The sequence below is a fragment of the Tachyglossus aculeatus genome, chromosome 7, assembly GCF_015852505.1.
Source record: "Tachyglossus aculeatus isolate mTacAcu1 chromosome 7, mTacAcu1.pri, whole genome shotgun sequence".
In the NCBI taxonomy this organism is placed as follows: Eukaryota; Metazoa; Chordata; class Mammalia; order Monotremata; family Tachyglossidae; genus Tachyglossus; species Tachyglossus aculeatus.
In genome coordinates, this window is record NC_052072.1 from 39,271,132 (window position 1) to 39,290,649 (window position 19,518).

The window sequence follows — 19,518 nt, forward strand, 5'->3', positions numbered from 1 at the left end:
CTGCTGGGATCCAGGTGGTGGTAAAGGAGCTGAAAGCAGCAGATTATGAGTGCCAGGTAAATGTCAGTGCCCGGCCTTTCCAAATTTTGCCCTTTTAGGCAGGGAAGGAGGGAAGAAGGGAGGGAGGAGATGGGTGGAAAAGAAAAGAGTTGGTATGGTTTAGTGGATAGAGCATAAGCCTGGGAATCAGAAGGACATGGATTCTAACCCCAGCCCTTCCACATGTCTGCTGTGTGACCTTGAGTATGTAACTTCACTTCTCTGGGCCTCACTTAGCTCATCTAGAAAATGGGGATTAAGACTGTGAGTCCCATATTGGACAGGGATTGTGTCCAACCCAATTACCTTGTATCTACCCCAGCACTTAGTACCGCGCCTGGCACAGAGTAGCACTTAACAAATACCACAATTATTAATTATTGTTAGTAGTAGTAGTATTGAGAGAGGTATAAGTGGAGGAAGAGATTGAGAGAGATAGAGGGGAAGGGCAGAGAGTGGGGAGAGAGAACTTGAGCAGCTAATTCAGTTGCAGTAAGATGAGGGAAGAAAAAAATAGTCAGTGTTCACCCTGGGGTTGAGGGGGTTCTGACCCACGTGGACAAAAACAGGATCCTTAATGGGTCCCACCTTAAGTCTGTCGGGTATCAGGGCAGAATCCCAGAGTTTGTGACCATTCCACTTAAGGGAGTCTGCCAGTCACTTTGGACTCAGTGAATGTGTTCCTTCAAGTAAATGTTTTAGTGAATTTGTGGGTGAGCATGTATGCTGCTGTATTTGTCTCCTCCACCCTCCTCTGTCATTAGTTGATGTCTTTGAAATACTCATGGAAGTTCCACACCCTGTCCCATTTTGAATGGCAGAAAATGTGGTCACTTTCATGGCAGCAGAGAGAAGCAGTGTGGCTTAGTGGAAAGAGCCCGGGCTTTGGAGTAAGAGGTCATGAGTTCAAATCCCAGCTCTGCAAATTGTCAGCTGTGTGGCTTTGGGCAAATCACTTACCTTCTCCATGCCTCATTTACCTCATCTGTAAAATGGGGATTAAGACTGTGAGCCCCACGTGGGAGAACCTGATCACCTTGTAACCTCCCCAGCGCTTAGAACAGTGCTTTGCACATAGTAAGTGTTCAATAAATGCCATCATTATTATGGCAGGGTGTATTTTGCTGGAGATAGTGTCAGAAGTCTAGAGAATTCCCCTTTTGATGACTGTTATAGCGTTTGCTTTTCTAGATTTTACACTCAAGGTATCTGCTCTGCCACTTCTCTTTGTCTTTGCTCTTGACTCTTTCTTTCTCCCCCACCACCCCTCTTCCAATCACTCTTTTTTGACCTCCTTTCTCATTCCTCTTCTCTGCTTAAAATCCTCCCCTCCTTTAGGGTCTCCTTCTGCCTTAGACAAGATTGTGATCTGTGCAAACTGTATATTTAGAGCTTCCCTGTAAAGTCCAAAGCAGTGTCTTCCCTCCATCCCCCATGCATCCCTCCAACCCCTTCACTTTTTCCTAGGGAATGCCTCTTGGTTCTGTTATGTGCCCTTCACTTCCTGGGGTCAGTGTCTACTTCTGTGGTGAAGCTGGTTGGGGCAGGAAGAGGGAGGCGGGAGAGGAGAAGACCGATGATGGTGGTGGTAGCACTCTCCCCTGAGGTGTGCAAAAAAGAAGCAGGGAGGACCAGGTGTATCTGAGACGAGGGGTCAGCATAAGAAGGGCCACTTTGGATAATAACAACAACAATGGCATTTATTAAGTGCTTACTATGTGCAAAGCACTATTCTAAGTGCTGGGGAGGTTACAAGGTGATCAGGTTGTCCCACAGGGGGCTCACAGTCTTCATCCCCATTTTCCAGATAAGGTAATTGAGGCCCAGAAAAGTGACTTGACCAAAGTCACACAGCTGACAAGTGGCAGAGCTGGAATTTGAACCCATGACCTCTGACTCCAAAGCCCGGGCTCTTTCCACTGAGCCACGCTGCTTCTCTACTTTGTATCCTACCAGGTAGAGGTTCCCATTGACACTGTTACCCTTAGCCATGAGAAGGGCTCCTTGTTTCCTACCCCAAGGGCCTGCCTGGTTCATATCTTGTATCTACCTTTATTTTTTAAATATTCTCATTTCTGCCAGAACATATGTTTCTACTAAGCAATTTGGCTAGCTTGTGACAGTGTGCCTTGATGCTGGGAGAAAATGCTGTGCACGTACATACAAAATCAGACATGGGATGAACACTACACCAAGCTTTTTTTCATAACACAGCACCTTAGGTGTGGCCTGTGTTTTCCGGATGACTCATTTTTCATACTTCAGATAAAGGAAACCCAGTGGTTTGTCCAACTACACTGAGGAGAAAGCAAGCAAAAGCCAGGGTTCTCTTCCATTTTTATGGAACCAGCACTTGGAACAAGGCTTCCTGTCAGTGCTGGCTCTAATTTAGGAGACCTCACTTGTACCGACCAAAGCCACCAAGCTGGTTGGAGTATCTTGAAATGGGACCCCTGGGATCTAATAATTGTGGCATTTGTTAAGGACTTACTGTATGAGAGGCACTGTACTAAGCATTGGGGTGGATACAAGCAAATCAGGTTGGACACAGTCCCTGTTTCATGTGGGACTCACAGTCTTAATCCCCATTTTACAGATGAGGTTGCTTAGGCCCAGGAAGTGAAGTGACTTGCCCAGGGTCACACAGCAGACAAGTGGCGAAACTGGGATTAGAACCCATGACTTTCTGATTCCTAGACCTGTGCTCTAGCTGTGGGGGTCAGTGGTTTAATAGACAGAACCCATCTTCTGCTCCTTGAACCCTAGTCCACACTCCCACACTCGTCCCAAGCCGGCCTGGAAACCCCAGACCCACTCTTGGGGTTTTGTCCTAGGGTACCTGATGAGGATGGGGTTGGGATGCCCTGACCCAAAGGTTTTTACTAGATGGTAAAAACTCTGTGGATACACTACCGGAATGATTGCAGACGGAGAGCAGGACATTCTGGGAGAGATGTGTCCATGGTGTGGCTGTGGGTCGGAAACGACTCAATGGCATAAGATGACAAGAAGAGCTCCTAGAGGGCAGGGATCATGTCTATCATTTCTAGTGTGCTCTCCCAAGTGGTGTGTTCTGCATTCATTCATTCATTTAATCATATTTATTGAATGCTTACTGTATATAGAGCCCTACACTAAGTTCTTGGGAAAGTACGTTATAATAAATCGTACAACAGTGCAATTGTACAATATAACAATAAACGTGACATTCCCTGCCCACAACGAGCTTAATCTGCACAAATGTGTCTACTAACTCTCTTATATTGTGTTCTCCCAAGCGCTTAGTACAGTGTAAACTGTAAGTACCCAATAAAGGTTTGATTTATTGGTTGATAAGCACTAAATCAATATATGTGATCAACAGATTGACCTTTTGGGTTTTCTCTGGAGATACAATTCCCCTGATATTTACATCCACAATCTAAAAAGATTCTTCTTTGTGAGCCTGCTCTGACATGCCCAAGGCAAGGATCGAGTCCTTCTGCATAGGGACCCCACCTCACAGTAGGCTTGATGTTCTGCCCGACACGTTCTTGGCTCCCTCTGCATGTTAAATCGCTCCTGTGGATACATTTTGGAGCCAACCAGCTGGCCAAATTTTTTTATCAGCCTTTCCCACTTGAGCTTTTGTCAAGGCAGTGATGTATCTGATAAGGGAGCTCCCAGCATCCCAGAGAAGTGGAGCACTAGCTCTCTGGGATAGATTTTTAATTCTTTTTCACTAAAACACATCTTTGCTGGTACTCTGTTTTTTCAGTAGCTCAACTACTGCAAGCAGAGGGTTGAAATCTTGTTACCTCAGTTCCCCCAGAATCAAATGGGGGTAATGACACTTGCTCCTCCCTGACATAGAGCAGTATATGAGGACCACTGAAATGTTTATAAAGCATTCTTCTTTAGGAGAACCCATAAGAACACGGTGATATTATTTGCGAGAGTCATTTGGACCTCAACTTCAAGGAAATGTTAACTTTCAACTAAATCCCTCCCTGGGTTGTTGAATGCTTTTCTATCTGCTTGATAGAGGAGAGCACTGCACATTATTATTTGGGAGGGAAAGGAGCAAGAAAGAAGGGGAAGTTCAAAGAAAGGAGAGAAAAGTGAGGATGCAGGAAACGTGTCTACCAACTCTATTGCATTGTTATACTGTGTTATAGTGCAATGCTCTGTACACAGTAAGTACTATAAAGAATAAATTGAGGGCAGTCATGGGCACATCACGCTTGTTGATGGACGGGAAAGATTGTAGTTATCTATCACCTGAGATTTCAAATGCCCTCGGAGTGTCTGTTCTTTGGTAAATGCCGAAGGGGATTAATGTTAATGGGAGTCACATGCACAAATGTACGCCAGACCCCGTGAGGACAGACCTCAAGGTGGTGAAGCACACAGTCCGTCAACAAGGCGTCAGTGCGGAGAGGCGGCCAGACGCAAAACAGTTCCGCATGCCTTTCTGAGGGAAAGCTAGCAGAGAGCGAAAATTGAAATGGTTTCGAAGAGTGAAGAGGGGGTGGTGGCTTTGGGCCTGGGAAGAATTTATTATTATTTGCCATACTGGTCTGTGGGGGTGGGGGAACAGAACTCTGCTAAACCTGGCATGTGATTGATTTCTCCCCGGGGAGTTGCCCAGTTAAAAGGCAGAGCGTGTGTCTATCGGCGGCCTTCTGGACAGCGGCCACGCTCCAGGGCCACCGCCGCTGCCGTTTATTTATGGTGCTCTATCAGCCGCTGTGGGTCGTGATAAGGTTTATGAAAATAAAAGGCGGCTCCAGAAGGCAAAGGCTAGATCAAGTCTGGCTGCTGCTTCGTTCCCATACTGATCGGGATCAGCGACTGCTTTAGATCCTCCAGTTAAGAATCTTTGATGAGCCAAAAGCAATGTCTCTTCCCTATTTCTTCTTTTTCCCAGGCATACACAGACTTACTCTCCCTCTCTTTCTCTCCCTCCCTTCTCTTTCTCCCCAACGCCCCCACCATTTGTGATTTTCACGTGGGACAACCTGATTACCTTGTATCTACCCCAGTGCTTAGGACAGTGCTTAGCACGTAGTAGTCCTTAATAAATACCATCATCATCATCATCACCACATTTGGATCCAAGCAACATGGCCTAGTGGAAAGAACACAGGCCTGGGGGTCAGAGGATCTGGGTTCTAATCCCTGCTCTGCCAATTGATTCATTCATTCAATCTTATTTATTGAGCTCTTACTATGTGCAGAGCACTCTACTAAGCGCTTGGAAAGTACAATTCAGCAACAGAGACAATCCCTGCCCACAGCGAGCTCACAGTCTAGAAGGTGTGACCTTGGGCAAGTCACTTAACTTCCCTGTGCCTCAGTTTTCCTGTTCTCTCCCCTACTTAGACTGTGAGCCCCATGTGGGACAGGGACTGTGTGCAACCTAATTCACTTGTATCTACCCCAATGCTTAGAAGAGTGTTTGACACATAGTAAGCACTTAACAATTACCATTAGAAAAAAAAAAAAGATGAGGGATTAAGGATCAGGTCCAGGAAGCCAATTTCCCTTTACAGATACTTGTTTTTCCAGGGCACCCACATTTGGAAAGAAAAAAACAACTGAAATTCTCTATTTCCACCAGGTCAATAAACGCTAGAAAAAGAATCAGTTCTAACTCATGAAGAATTTGGAAAATGATAAAGAGAGGAGCTCAAACCTGCCATTGGAGAAGCAGAAAGAGCCGGGCCTGGAAATCAGGGGATTTAAGGACTAGTCCTGGCTCCACCACTTACCTGCTGTGTGACCTTGGGCAAGTCACTTGACTTCTCTGGGATTCAGTTACCTCATCTGCAAAATAGGAATTCAATACCGGTTCTACCTCTTCCTCCCCCATAGCCCCATGTGGGATGGGACTGTGTCTGACCTGCCTGTCGTGTATCTATCTCAGAGTTTAGTACAGTGCTTGGTACATAATAAGTCCTTAACAGAGACTACTGTTATTATTACTGTTATGTAAAACACCCCACCACTTCACTATTACTAGCTCTGATGGTTGAAAATGTTCCAGATAATTTAACCCTCTGGAATGACTTTATTGTCTACTATTCTCCTTTCAATCAATCCATCAATTATAATTATTGAGTGCTTACTGTGTGAAGAGTACTCTAACACAATATAACAGAATTGGCAGACACGTTCCCTGCATCCTCACTTCTCTCTCCTTTCCTTGGACTTCCCACTCTCTCTTGTTCCTCTCTCTTCAAAAGAATAATCATAATTATGGTATCTGGTAAGCACTTACTTTGTGCCGGGCACTGTTCTAAGTGCCAGAGTAGATACAAGATAATTGGATTGGCAAAGTCTCTGTCCCACACAGGGCTCACAGTCTGAATCCCCACATTTTACAGATGAGGGAACTGAGGCCCAGAGAACTGAAGTGACTTTCCCAAGGCCACACAGCAGATATCAGAGTTGGGATTAGAATCCATGACCTTCTAACTTCCAGGCCTGTGCTCTATAAACTAGGCCATGCTGCTGCTTAATAATAATGATAATAATGTCATTTTAAGCAATTAATATGTGCTAAGTGATGAAATAGCAGAGAGATCGAACCCAGTCCCTGTCCCACATGAGCCTCACAGTTTAAGAGGGAGGGAGAATAGGAACCTTATCCTCATTTTCCAGGTGAGGTAACTGAGGCACAGGGATGTTGCGGCTTTCTCCAGGCCACAGAGCAGGGAAGTGGCATAGCTGAAACTTCTGATGCCCAGAGTCATACTCTCCCCCAGGCCATGGTGCCCCTTGCCTTCCTTTCTACAACTCTGATTCTGTTCAGGAAGGTACAGGATTACACTTCCAAAATTTTTTACTCTGCATATAGCCCCTCTTCACCTCCTACTTTCTGCCTCTTTGTGAATCAGTTTCCTTACTGTCAAACTCCCCTTAACACAGCATAGATTTCTAAAAGGAGAGCAACCACACCCTAAAACTCAGGTCTGACCGAGAGGGACCAGGTGTCCCAAAATAGTCCAGACCATCACTTATCCTGGGATTCTGTTCTGCCAACCTAAGGGCCTTCCATGAGGTTCCCAATTTTGATCGTGGGGGGAGGAAAAAGAACCCCACTTGGGACAGTGGAGTAGATAAGGAGATTTCCCAGCTTCCTTCTCCTCCTCCTGTTTTTTCTCCTCTTTCGTTTCCTCTTCAGAGACCAACAGCATTGCTGCAGCAGTTCGCACTGGTCCTTTGAGATTGTCCTCAGGAGTTGGCAGTAAGGCCCGAAGCATATCATACAGCCACCTACAACCAGTCAGCTCCCAGTTTCCGCCTTTTCATTCATTGCTCTGGCTGTTTCCCAACTTCTGAGGGCCTCTTAGCTAAAAATATCTCCCCTTTCTAATGAAGCAGCACTAAGGTGAAGTTAACCCTCTGCTTTTAGAAGTGAATTGGAATTGATCTGGAGGCTTTGGAGTAGGTCAAACTGGAGGATCTTCTCCACACTGCTGAAGCTCCAGATAGGCTGCTGTCTTAAGCAGCAAGTGGAAGAGGAGACGAAAGTCACTGACTTTCCCTCCCACCACTCCCAAAGATGGGTAGATAACGATGGTATTTGTTAAGCGCTTACTGTGTGCCAAGAACTGTTCTAAGCGCTGGGATAGATACAAGGTAAACAGGTTGTCCCACGTGGGGTTCACAGTCTTACTCCCCATTTTACAGATGAGGTAACTGAGGCACAGAGAAGTTAAGTGACTTACCCAAGGTCACACAGCTGATAAGTGGCGGAGCTGGGATTAGAACCCATGACCCCTGACTCCCAAACCCGGGCTCTTTCCACTAAGCCACACTGCTTCTCTCTGTTCTCTCCTGATGAGAAGGAGAGAAGGTCACTGGGAAAGAGTGAGGGTTAATGACAGGCTGCTGTGGTGGGCAATAGGCTTCTAGCCACCACTGACATTTGCTAGTTTACAAAAGACTCATGTCCTCTTATAAAGATTCCTTCCCATCAGACATAATAATAATAATAATAATAATAATAATAATGTTGGTATTTGTTAAGTGCTTACTATGTGCAAAGCACTGTTCTAAGCACTGGGGAGGATACAAGGTGATCAGGTTGTCCCACATGGGGCTCACAGTCTTCATCCCCATTTTACAGATGAGGTAACTGAGGCCCAGAGAAGTGAGGTGACCTGCCCACAGTCACACAGCTGACAAGTGGCAGAGCTGGGATTTGAACCCATGACCTCTGACTCCAAAGCCCGGGCTCTTTCCACTGAGCCACGCTGCTTCGTAACATAATGTTACTGAAATTCAACCCAGCACTCATGAGAGCTCAGAAGGCTGGAAGATTTGAGATATAAAGGAGGGGTGTTTGATTTTTATGATGTGGTTATGAGTTACACAACAAACTATTAAAATAACACCATAAAAACCTGTTAAGAGGCAGGGTTTGCAGTGCCTTATGGAAGATCAGTCCTCCTCCTATAAGATCTCTATGAGAAGCAGCATAGCCTAGGGGGTAGAGCACATGCCTGGGAGTCAGAAGGACCTGGGTTCTAATTCCAGCTCTGCCACTTGTCTGCTGTGTGACCTTGGGCAAGTCACTTCACTTCTCTGTGCCTCAGTTACCTCATCTGTAAAATGGGGATGAAGACTGAGCACCCCATGTGGGACATGGACTGTGTCCAACATGATTAGCTCAGATCTCCCCCCAGCACTTAGTACAGTGCCTGGCACGTAGTAAAAGCTGAACAAATGCCATTAAAAAATCCCTTGCTTGTCCAATCAATTCTAATGGAGGTCAGAGAACCCTTGAGTAGTACTATTAACTCCAAGCAGTAGATCAGGGTAAGAGATATTGGATTCCTCTCTCTCCCTTGTTGTAATGGCCCAGTTCTCACCCCACCCTCACTTCATCCACTGATAAGCCATAGCAGGTCCAAAACACACTGGAGGTTTGGGATTTGTTTGGATTTAAAAGCATGAGAGGTCCCTTTTGGTAATGGCAGTGGTCTGTCAAAGATGCTGTGGGGCCACCTTGTTTTTGTCTCAATCAGTTTCAAAATCACTGAGCTTCCTGAAGCTTCTAGGTTATATCCCAATTGGGTTAATGCCATTCTTCTCCACAGGTAATAGACGGGTTAGGTTAAGCATCATGGGCCACACAGTGGCAGGACGTCTTGTAATATATTTTTGAAACTGGAGATCAATCAATAGAATTTATTGAGCACTTACTGGGTGCAGAGCACTGTACTAAGTGCTTGGGAGGGTACCATATAATGGAGTTGGTAGACCTGTTCCTGCCCATAATGAGCTCATTACAATCTAGAGATCCTTTCTTCCTCTTAGAGAGGTGTCTAGTAGCCTTTGAAGAAACAGCTGTTCGGTGAGGGCTCTTCTTGAGTCCCAAGATCAGGGTAAAGAGAACAGTTTGGCCACTGAAATCTTAAAAAATATTGTGTTTACAAGTGACTCTCTGAAAGGTTCTTACCAATCCCTCAATGGCCCTAAAGTACAACTAGCCCCAGAGAAAGAGCAGTCTAAATACGTCACAGTGTTGAAGTTCACTGTCGTTCCTGGAATTCTGGCAGGGAAGAAATCTGCATTCTCCTAGGCCACGGTCAGATGAGGCAAAAGACGGGAGAGGCCCTTGGCAGGAACATGGCATTGTCAGACAGTGAAGACTAGATCAAATCCTGTTGTGTCTTACCCAGAAGGATACCAGACTCCCAAAGAGTTCCACCCCACCCCATCTTCCTCACCCCACAAGGCCTGAAAAAGGAGGCCACGTCTATTTCGTTGCTGGTTACTTTGGATTATATTTTGTATTTTGAATATATTTGCAATTTCTAAAGATGTCTTGCTTTGAAATCCGTTTCACAACTTGAGTTATAAAAATTCTCCGAGTATAACAGAATCCTGTAGCAACCAGAACACTGCCACTGTCAGTCACTATTTTATGTTATAGCTCTGATTTCAGGATCTGTCAGAGCAAACTGGGAAGTAGAGTTTGGGAAGGAGAACTTTGCTGTTGTCTTTCTCACGAGAGGTTGTTGACTAACTCACTGTACTGGCCCACGGGCCAGTTTTAGAGCTATGAAATTATGGGACTGATTACAAGGGAGTGGATGGCTTCAAAAAGTTCAATATGTTCCTTAATACATTGACTTGGTGTGTATTTGTTCAATGCTGTGGCCTTTGCCTAGCTATTTAATTCTTTCATTCAATTGTATTTATTAAGCGCTTACTGTGCACAGAGCACTGTACTAAGCACTTGGGAAGTACAAGGCGGCAACATATAGAGATGGTCCCTACCCAAAAACGGGCTCACACAGTCTATTTAATGGGTTCAGTAGCAAGTAATCACCCCCGTGTCATATCCTTGAATCATCCCTAAGTAGCACAACAGCGTAGCTTAGTGGAAGGAGCCTGGGCCTGGGAGTAAGAAGGACCTGAGTTCTAATCCCGGTTCTGCTTCATGTCGACTGTGTGACCTTGGGCAAGTCACTTAACTTCTCTGTGCCTCAGTTACATCATCTGTAAAATAGGGATAAGATTGTGAGCCCCCTGTGGGGCAGGGACTGTGCAACCTGATTAACTTGTTTTTACCCCAGTGATTAGAACAGCGCTTGGCACATAGTAAGAGCTTAACGAGTCTTGTCTTATGCCATCAAGTCGACTCCAACCCATAGCAGTGCCATGGAGACATCTCTTCTAGAGTGCCCCACCTCCATCTGCAATCGTTCTGGTTGTTGTATCCATAGAGTTTTCTTGGTTAAAATACAGAAGTGGTTTACCATTGCCTTCTTCCGCACAGTAAAATTGAGTCTTCTTCGACACTCTCCCATGTCACTGCTGCCCAGCATGGGTGAGTTTTGACTTGTAGCAGATTGCCTTCCACTCGCTAGCCACTGCCCAAGCTAGGAATGGAATGGATAGGCCTCTGCTTGACTCTCCCTCCCATAATCGAGACTGATAGAGTATCGGAAACTCTCCAGTTGTGACCCTGAGAGGGAAGCTTAACAAGTACCATAATTATTATTATTATTATTGTTCCAGGAAAATTGCCCTCCATCTCTCAAGCTCTACTGGTACCACTTGGATGTGTTTGGAAGGGGAAGAATCCAGAGAGATCATGGAATGGGAAAACCTGGTGTCAGTGAGAGAACGGGTGAGGGAATCTCTACAGTTCAGAAGGAACGTGAACTTAGCGGATAGAGTACAGAAGGCCCTGAGTTCTAATCCTGATTCACCACTTGTCTGCTGCATGACCTTGGGCAAGTCACTTAACTTCTCTGTGCCTCAGCTACCTCATCTGTCAAATGAGGATTCAATAACTGTCCTCCCCCCTAGGTAGATTGCATGCCTTTTGTGAGACAGGGACTGCATCTGACCTGATCATCCCGGATCTTCCCCAGTGCTTAGCACACATAGTAAGCACTTAACACACACCACAATTAATTCAGGAACCTTCTCTTGGACAGCCATCCTGGCACCTCCCTTTTGAGAATGGAGTGACCATAGACAATGAATTATCTCTTGAAGTTGGTTCTTGCTTGAAACGAGTTATTCTTGGTACAATAGCTTCTTGGCCCTATGCCTCCTGGAACATGGCAGTCACTTCATTCATTCAATCATATTTATCGAGTCACTTAGAAGCGCCTCCGGCCCCAACCCCAAACGGGAGGTTCACTCCTGAATGACCAAAGCTACTTTTGGTTACCAAGCCATTTTCTCTCCCAGCACAGCCACCCTAAATACAGGTAACCAATGCATTCTCTGTAGCTGCTTGCTTTCCATTCAATAAATCCTTTGCATTCAAGGGGGATGGAAAAACAGCAGAGGAAAATAGGCCTGGAGACCAGGCAGACAGAAGCTGTGTGGTCTGGACACAGAGTAAAATGACGGAAACTGGGAGCTGACCAGTTCCCAATTGCACAAATGACCATTGGAATGTCATGACCTTCTTGTGCCCCAGTGGATTGGCTGGCCATAGAGAAAGCAGAATGTATCCGAAAAACAAAACCAGATGTTACATGTGGGTTGACTTGGCACACTCTGTCTATTTTCCCCAAAGATTTGCTTCTCCAGAAGGTTTTCCCAGCAGACCCAGACTTATTGAAGCAACATACAAGGGGAGGAAAAGTTCTGCTAATCATTCCTCAACCCCAGCTATGGAATGCAGTAGAATGGAGGGGGTATTTAAAACTGGTGTTAAGACTTAAAGAATTTGACTCCTGGTATTCTTTATTCTGCAGGAGTTCAGGTTTAACCAGGCTAGACCTTGCTCTTCCAATCCAAGCCTATGTAGCCTAGTGTAAAGAGCAGGGGATTGGGGCCAGGAGCCCGGAGTTTTAGTCCTGGCTCCACCTGCTATATCATTATAATCATCATAATCACCAATGACATTTATTGAATGCTTACTGTGTGCAGAGCACTGTCCTAAGTATTTAGGATAATACAATACAACAGAGCTGGTAGACAAGTCCACTGCCCATAACAAGCTTACGGTCTAGAGGGGGAGACATGCATTAATAAAAATAAATAATTTATAATATATAATTTGACATTAATAAAAATAAATAATTTATAATACATAATTTGTCTACATAAGTGCTGTGGGATTGAATGATTTTGGACAAGACATTTAAATTCTCTAACTTCTCATATGTGAAATGGGGATAAAAATGCTGAGACAGGGACTGCATCCAATTTGATTATCTTTAATCTTCCCCAGTGGTTAGTCCAAGACTCAGAACATAGAAATAATCTACTAAATGTCGTAATATAATAATAATCACTAATATTAATTATTTGATCACTTATTATTTAAAAGCACTGAGATAACTCAAAAAAAGAACAGTGCCATTTTAGCAGCCCAGATAACTGTGATTGGCTTCTCTAGTCCAGGCAATAACCACAAAATATGAGCTCTAGAAGAAAACTACTTTCTGCTTCCTCTTTTGTAACTTGGCTCTCTTATGTGTAACCACAGTAATGTCTGAGTTTGTACCTTTGCATTCAGCACAAGACTGGGGCTGAAGGTTAATTCTCAAGCTTTTCTTGTATCACTGAGGATGATGCTAGTCCTTGGCCTGGGTTTCTAGATCTTTATTGTCAGGATGTGAGAGAGTAATGGGGAGTTACAGGATATATTTTGTCCAAAGTTTGGTCTTGTAATTCTCGAGTCATTGTAATTGATGTGAACTTGGACTTGTTCTGGATTCAGCCTCAAGAGTGAGGTCTAACAATTCAAGTTGGATTTTTTCTTTCCATTCCCACCCATGGGAGTAAATAGTATAAGGGAAAATTCTTGGGCTTCCTCCTACAAAAGCTAACATCCAGGTCATTTTGGGTGTAGCCAAAGGAATAAGGAATATTTTGGTTGAACCTTTACTTCTGTTCTGGTGAAAACACAGAGTAATTCCTCTCTCCCTCTGATTTTGACTGTAAGCCCCATTTAAGGTAGGTATTTTGTCCAACCTGATTATCTTGTGCACACCCCAGCTCCTAATACAGTGCCTAGCACATAGCAAGCACTTACCAAGTACCATAAGAACAACAACAAAATAGAAAAACAAATCCAGGAGTGTATTTAGGATCACCAAACCAGGATTGAAGTAAACCAAAACAGCTTCCATTTTCTAATGAAATAGAGAGGAAAGAATGTCTTCCCCTTTCCAAAAGAAAAAACAAAATGAAACAAAAAAAACAACAACAAAAGGATAGAAGAAAGAAGGTCATGATTAATGGAGCCCTGGCAACACGTCAGAAGTTAATTCAGTCATTTACAGTAAAATCAGAGAGGACAGGACAATTAATATGAAGTGAGGTTAAAACACCTCATTACAGGAACAATTTATTCATTTGACATCAAAATAATGGTACTTATCCTTTTGCTGGCTAAAGTAGCTAAATGATTTTAAGAGAGACATTTACCCATCTGAGAAACAGGAAAGAGATGTAAAATGCTACTGTGTGATTTTTTTTTTCCTTGCATAGATTGAGGGCATTCTTGGATTGGCCTTGTTTTTGTTTTGATTTTTTTTTTTTTAAATGCAGCCAGATCACTTCTCAGTACTAAGTCTGTAGCAGCTGGAAACTTCAAGATGAAGCCGGCAGGGATCATAATTCGGGCCCAACTCCAGAGAAATGGATCAGCCCTGCTCAAACCAGATCCATGAATGAGTGAGCCAGATTTGTGACTTGGACCTTGGTCAAGGGGAAGCTAACTGGGCCTACCTTAAGCCTTGAATAGTACCAGTCAGTCAAACCAGGATTACTCTCAGGCCTTCTTCCTGAGGGAATAGCTCAAGATGCCAGAAAAGTTGAAGCGGTGGGGTCCGGAGGGGAGGACGAGGCAGGTGGCCCTAGGGAAGAGGCATCAGCTTATGCTACTGAGCCAAATCAATAAATCAATCCTATTTGAGAGCTTACCCTGTGCAGAGCACTGTACTGAGCATTCGGGAGAGTACAATATAACAGAGTTGATAGACATGTTTGCTGTCCACAAAGAGCTAATGGTCTAGAGAGGGAAACAGATGACATAAATAAATTACAGATATGTACTTAACTGCTGTGAGGCAGAGGGAGGGGTGAATAAAGGATGAAAATCCAAGCGCAAGGGGCGAAAGGAGTGGGAAATGAGGAAATGAGGGCTTAGTTGAACATGGTCTCTTGGGGGAGATTTGTTTTTAAATATAGTTTTAAGGTGGGGAGAGGGATCATCTGTCAGATATGAAGAGTCAGGATGTGGATTAGAAGTTGGCAGCAAGATAGATGAGAATGAGGTAGAGTGAGTAGACTGACATTAGGAGAAAGAAGTGTGTGGGTTGGGTTGTAGTGGGAAAGCAGGGAGGTAAGGTAGGGGGCAAGGTGATTGAGTGTTCTAAAGCCGATGTAAAGAGTTTCTGTTTAATGTGGAGGAGTTTGGGCAACCATGAGAGGTTCTTGAAGAATGGGGCAACTGGAATGAACCAAGTTTTAGAAAATTGATTCAGGCAGCAGGGTGAAATATGGACTGGAGTGTGGAGAGACAGAAGGCAGGGAGGTCAGCAAGGAGGCCGATGCAGTAATCAAGATGGGATAACTGTCCTTCAGACTTGTAAGTTCCTCTAGACCGTAAGCTCATTGTGGGCAGGGAATGTCTACCAATTCTGTATTATTCTTATATTGTACTCTCCCAAGTGCTTAGTACAGTGCTCTGCACACAGTAAAAACTCAATAAATACGACTGATTGGATTAACATGGTAACAGTTTTAACAGAGAGGAAAGGGTTGATTTTAGACATTTTGAAGGTTCCGGTAAAAGCTGGGCTCAGCTGCCTGAAATAAGGACTTTTTTTAGAATGGAAAATACTCTTTGTGATCCTAATATGTATGGAGAAAATCTAAACTGCTGCCTGTCTAGGAAGGCAAGTGAAGGTTTAGCAGGGAGGTCCCACTTTAATAATTGTGGTATTTGTTAAGCGCTTACTATGTGCCAGGCACTGTACTAAGCACTGGAGTGGATATGAGCAAATAAGGTTGGACCCAGTCCCTGTCCCTCATGGGGCTCCCACCCTCAATCCCCATTTTACAGATGCGGTAACTGAGGCCTAGAGAAGTGAAGTGACTTGCCCGAGGTCACACAGCAGACAAGCGGTAGAGTGGGGATTAGAACCCACAACCTTCTGATTTCCAGGCCGATGCTCTATCCACTACACCATCCTGCTTCTTTGTGCATACTGTGCTTATTCTGTCACTTACAAATGCTCAGGGGACAAGAAAATGCCCAGTGAGGGGACTTCTCCTGGAAGTCTGCACTGGCATGAGGGAAGGGGAGTTTCTAGCTCTGCCACCTCCTTGGGAGGGTGCTTTGGACTTGGAATCAGTATGGCCTAGGGGAACGAGAGACGGCCTGGGAGACAGACGATTCCGGTTCTAATTCTGGCTCTGATACATGCCTACCGTTTGACCTTGGGCAAATCACTTTTGACTTTTATGTCCCTCAGAAGCAGCATGGCCTAGAAGAAAGAGCACAGCCTTGGGAAACAAAGGATCTGGGTTCTATTCCCGGCTCTGCCACTTGCCTGTAAAATGGTGATTCAATACCTGTTTTCCCTCCCACTTAAACTGGGAGACCCATGTGGGATAGAGACTGTGTCCAACTTGATTAGCTTGTATTTATCTCGGTGCTTGGAACAGTGCTTGAAACAGAGTGAGTGCTGAACAAATACCATTAAAAATAAATATACCTTGTCCAGCTGAATTCTGTTCTCCACAACCTCACATTAATTCTCATTGCAGGGGAACCAATGTAAAATATACTGTGGGATAAAACTATGCCTTTCATTTTGTTTCTTCTTTCCTTCAGGATGAGGTTCAGCATTTGATTGGCCTTTTTTGGATTCTGTCATTCATAGGACAGGTGATTCAAACAGTCAACAGTGATTCCAAGAGCTCTGTTCTGAGCCATGACTAAAGCACCCCTTGGAATTGGTAGAAGAAAGAGCCGATCCAGCTTTGAAATAGAAAACTTGGCCACTCTAAATTCCAACGGTCTGCAAGAGAATATCTTACTCTGTTCAGTGTCTATGCCTACCTTCTGGCATAACTCTTGCACCCTGATGAGATTGCTGGCAGGGTCTTTTTCTTTAAGCGGCAAGTAAGCACTTAGCACAGTGCCTAGCACAAAGACTGTTTAACAAATACCATTAAAAAAAGTCTAATTCCAATCTGTGTATTCTATACCAGTGCTTAGTACATTGTTCTGCACACAGTAAGTGCTTAATCGAGTCTAAGACTACAGTTTCATCACTCCCAAGCAAGAGATTGCAGGTATGGTCCAGCATTCCCAAGATAAGTCTTGCCTTATAAAATGGATGGATTTAGGAGAAACCAGCAGGTAGATGAACACTCTGTGTGCTACCCTGAAACCCCCAAAGGCCAGAGACCATGTTTTAAGCCAGAGACCATGTTTTATTCCCACCTGTGAATATTCTCCCAGGCATTAGGAGAGTGCTCTGCACACAGTACATGCTTCATATATACTAAGACTGGATGGAAATCTGTCTTCAGGTCCCTGGGGAAGGTTAGGGGAAATTAAAGATGTTTTATAACTTCCCCAAGCATTCTGCACTGCTTCTTCTTTTCTCAGTCCATCCCAAGATAAATGTTTTGTTTTCCTTTACTCCTATTTGGAATTTTACCTTCCAAATATTGCTTGAGAGTAAGTATTCAGGAGCTTCAAATATGCAAAACTTCTATTTAATAAATACAAACTGAAGCTTAGTCCCAAGCAGTTTCTTTGTCATTGATACAGCTTTGTTTCTGGGTTTGAGAGGTTTCCTCCAAAATCACTGTTTCCCTTTTCCTTGCTCTCCTATTTATTCCCTTCAACTTCAGTTTCCCTTTCCTCTTTCTTCTGAATCTTCTTTGGTCCATCAGTCTTTGATTTTTCAGCTGTCTCTTGCTTGGTCCCAAGAGCATCCCCTGATTCCACAATTCTATAACTTAGAAAAACATATATATCTACTTTTAAAATGGGGTCCAGCCTTAGGGAAGCAAGGGGGTCTCATTGATTTCCCTCATCTTTGCCCCAGAAAAACAAACACAAATCAAATTTTGTTGGCTGCATAATTAAACCTGTGGTCTGAGTCAACGGCACGAAGTCAGACTGGCGAATATCCACCTGCCCATTTTTTGTTGTTGTTGTAGGATGAATGACATTTTCTGTGAGCAAGTGATGAATGTGGCTTTCAAGAGCTCCCTATGCATTTTTTTAAATGTTAAAAATTTTCAAAGCTGTCAACTAAAAATGTGGTCACTCTAATGGTCCATCATCCTACATTTAAAAATTGTTTCTACTTGGAATTTTCCTTTGTTTCAGAGCTTTCTTTCATCATCCTCATCATCATTAGTGATATTTATTGAGTGCTTACTGTAGGAAGACCACTGTACTAAGTGCCTGGGAGAGTTTAATACAACAGAGTTGGTAGGTTCACTGCCCACAAGAAGCTTATAGTGTAGAATCAGTCAGTCAACCATATTTATTGAGAGTTTACTATACTAAGCACTTGGGAGAGTACAATATAACAGACACATTCCTGGCCCACAAGGTCTTGAGGGCTAATACAGTGGCGGGGAGTTTCAAGTTAAATAAGCAGACAGCACATGGTATAACTGGGGAATGAAAAGCTGCTTCTGCTCCAGGCCAGAGCAACTTGTGCTCCCAGAGCAGGAGCAGAAGAATGCTGAGCACATTCTGGTTAACAATAGCTCTGATCTTTGAATAACGGGAAATATTAATGCTCAGGGTTTGGCCTCAGGGGAGGAGGTTTTGGACCATGGGGACGACTTAAATTGAGGAAGGCCCTACAGAGTACTGTTCCTAAGCAACTGTTGGTATTGGGTTGGGGGCAGAAGAATGATTAGCTGCGTGTATAAGGGGTAAGGCTACGGGGGTATTACCACAATCTGATGCATGGGTGATCTGACACATGACCTAGCCACTCATGCTCAGGCCTTAGCTGCTTAAAATGAGAGTAGCCTGGAGTTAAAAGATATCGTTATTTTTGGTAGCTCATTAAGATATGCAGCTGTTTATTCATCACCCAAGCAGTATGGCCTCGTGGATACTGCAAGGGCTTGGAAGTCAGAAGGACCCGGGTTAATAATAATAATAATAATTTTGGTGTTTGTTAAGTGCTTACTATGTGTAAAGCACTGTTCTAAGTGCTGGGGAAGATACAAGGTGATCAGGTTGTCCTATGTGGGGCTCACAATCTTAATCCCCATTTTACAGATGAGGGAACTGAGGCACAGAAAATCTGCCACTTGTCTGCTTTGTGACCCTGGGCAAGTCACTTCCTTCCTCTGGGCCTCAGTTACCTCATCTGCAAAACGAGGATTAAGAATCTGAGCACCATGTGAAACAGGGACCGTGTCCAACCTGATATGCTTGTATCCTTCCCAGTTTACAGTGCTTGGCACATAATAAGTGCTTAACAAATACCTCAATTACTGTTTTTAATAACCAATGACCCATACAGATCAGCTGCCTTTTTGAGACTGCAGGCTTAGAGAAGCAAATGATCAATCAGTGGCCAGCCAAGTGAAGGTTCTGGGTCAACTTGGGCCACAGCAGCCTTCCACCAAGCATGAGATGATGCTTCACTGGTTTGACCTGCACAGAACAAGCAGTCCCTCCTCTTCAGGGACTGATTGCATGGTTTGGTGATCCCAACTAGGGCATGGAAATGCAGCTGCCAGTGTAATTCTACATCAAGCAGAAACCTCTGACCAGAGACTTTAAGGCACTCAACATGTTCTCTCCTCTATAATAATAATAATAATAATAATAATAATAATAATAATAATAATATTTGTTAAATGATTACTATGTGCCAAGCACTGTTCTGCTCTCAACATGTTCTCTCCTCTATAATAATAATAATAATAATGTGCCAAGCACTGTTTACACTGGGATAAATACAAGGTTATCAGGTTGTCCCACGTGGGGCTCACAGTCTTAATCCC

General features: G+C 44.0%; 1 non-coding gene across 1 annotated transcript; it reads right to left on the reverse strand.

Moving 5' to 3' along the window:
• Positions 1-10,877: 10,877 nt before the first annotated feature.
• On the reverse strand, positions 10,878-11,015 carry LOC119931020. The gene has a single exon (XR_005451890.1). It is a non-coding gene; the product is annotated as a small nucleolar RNA SNORA7 (small nucleolar RNA).
• Between the last annotated feature and the right edge of the window lie 8,503 nt (positions 11,016-19,518).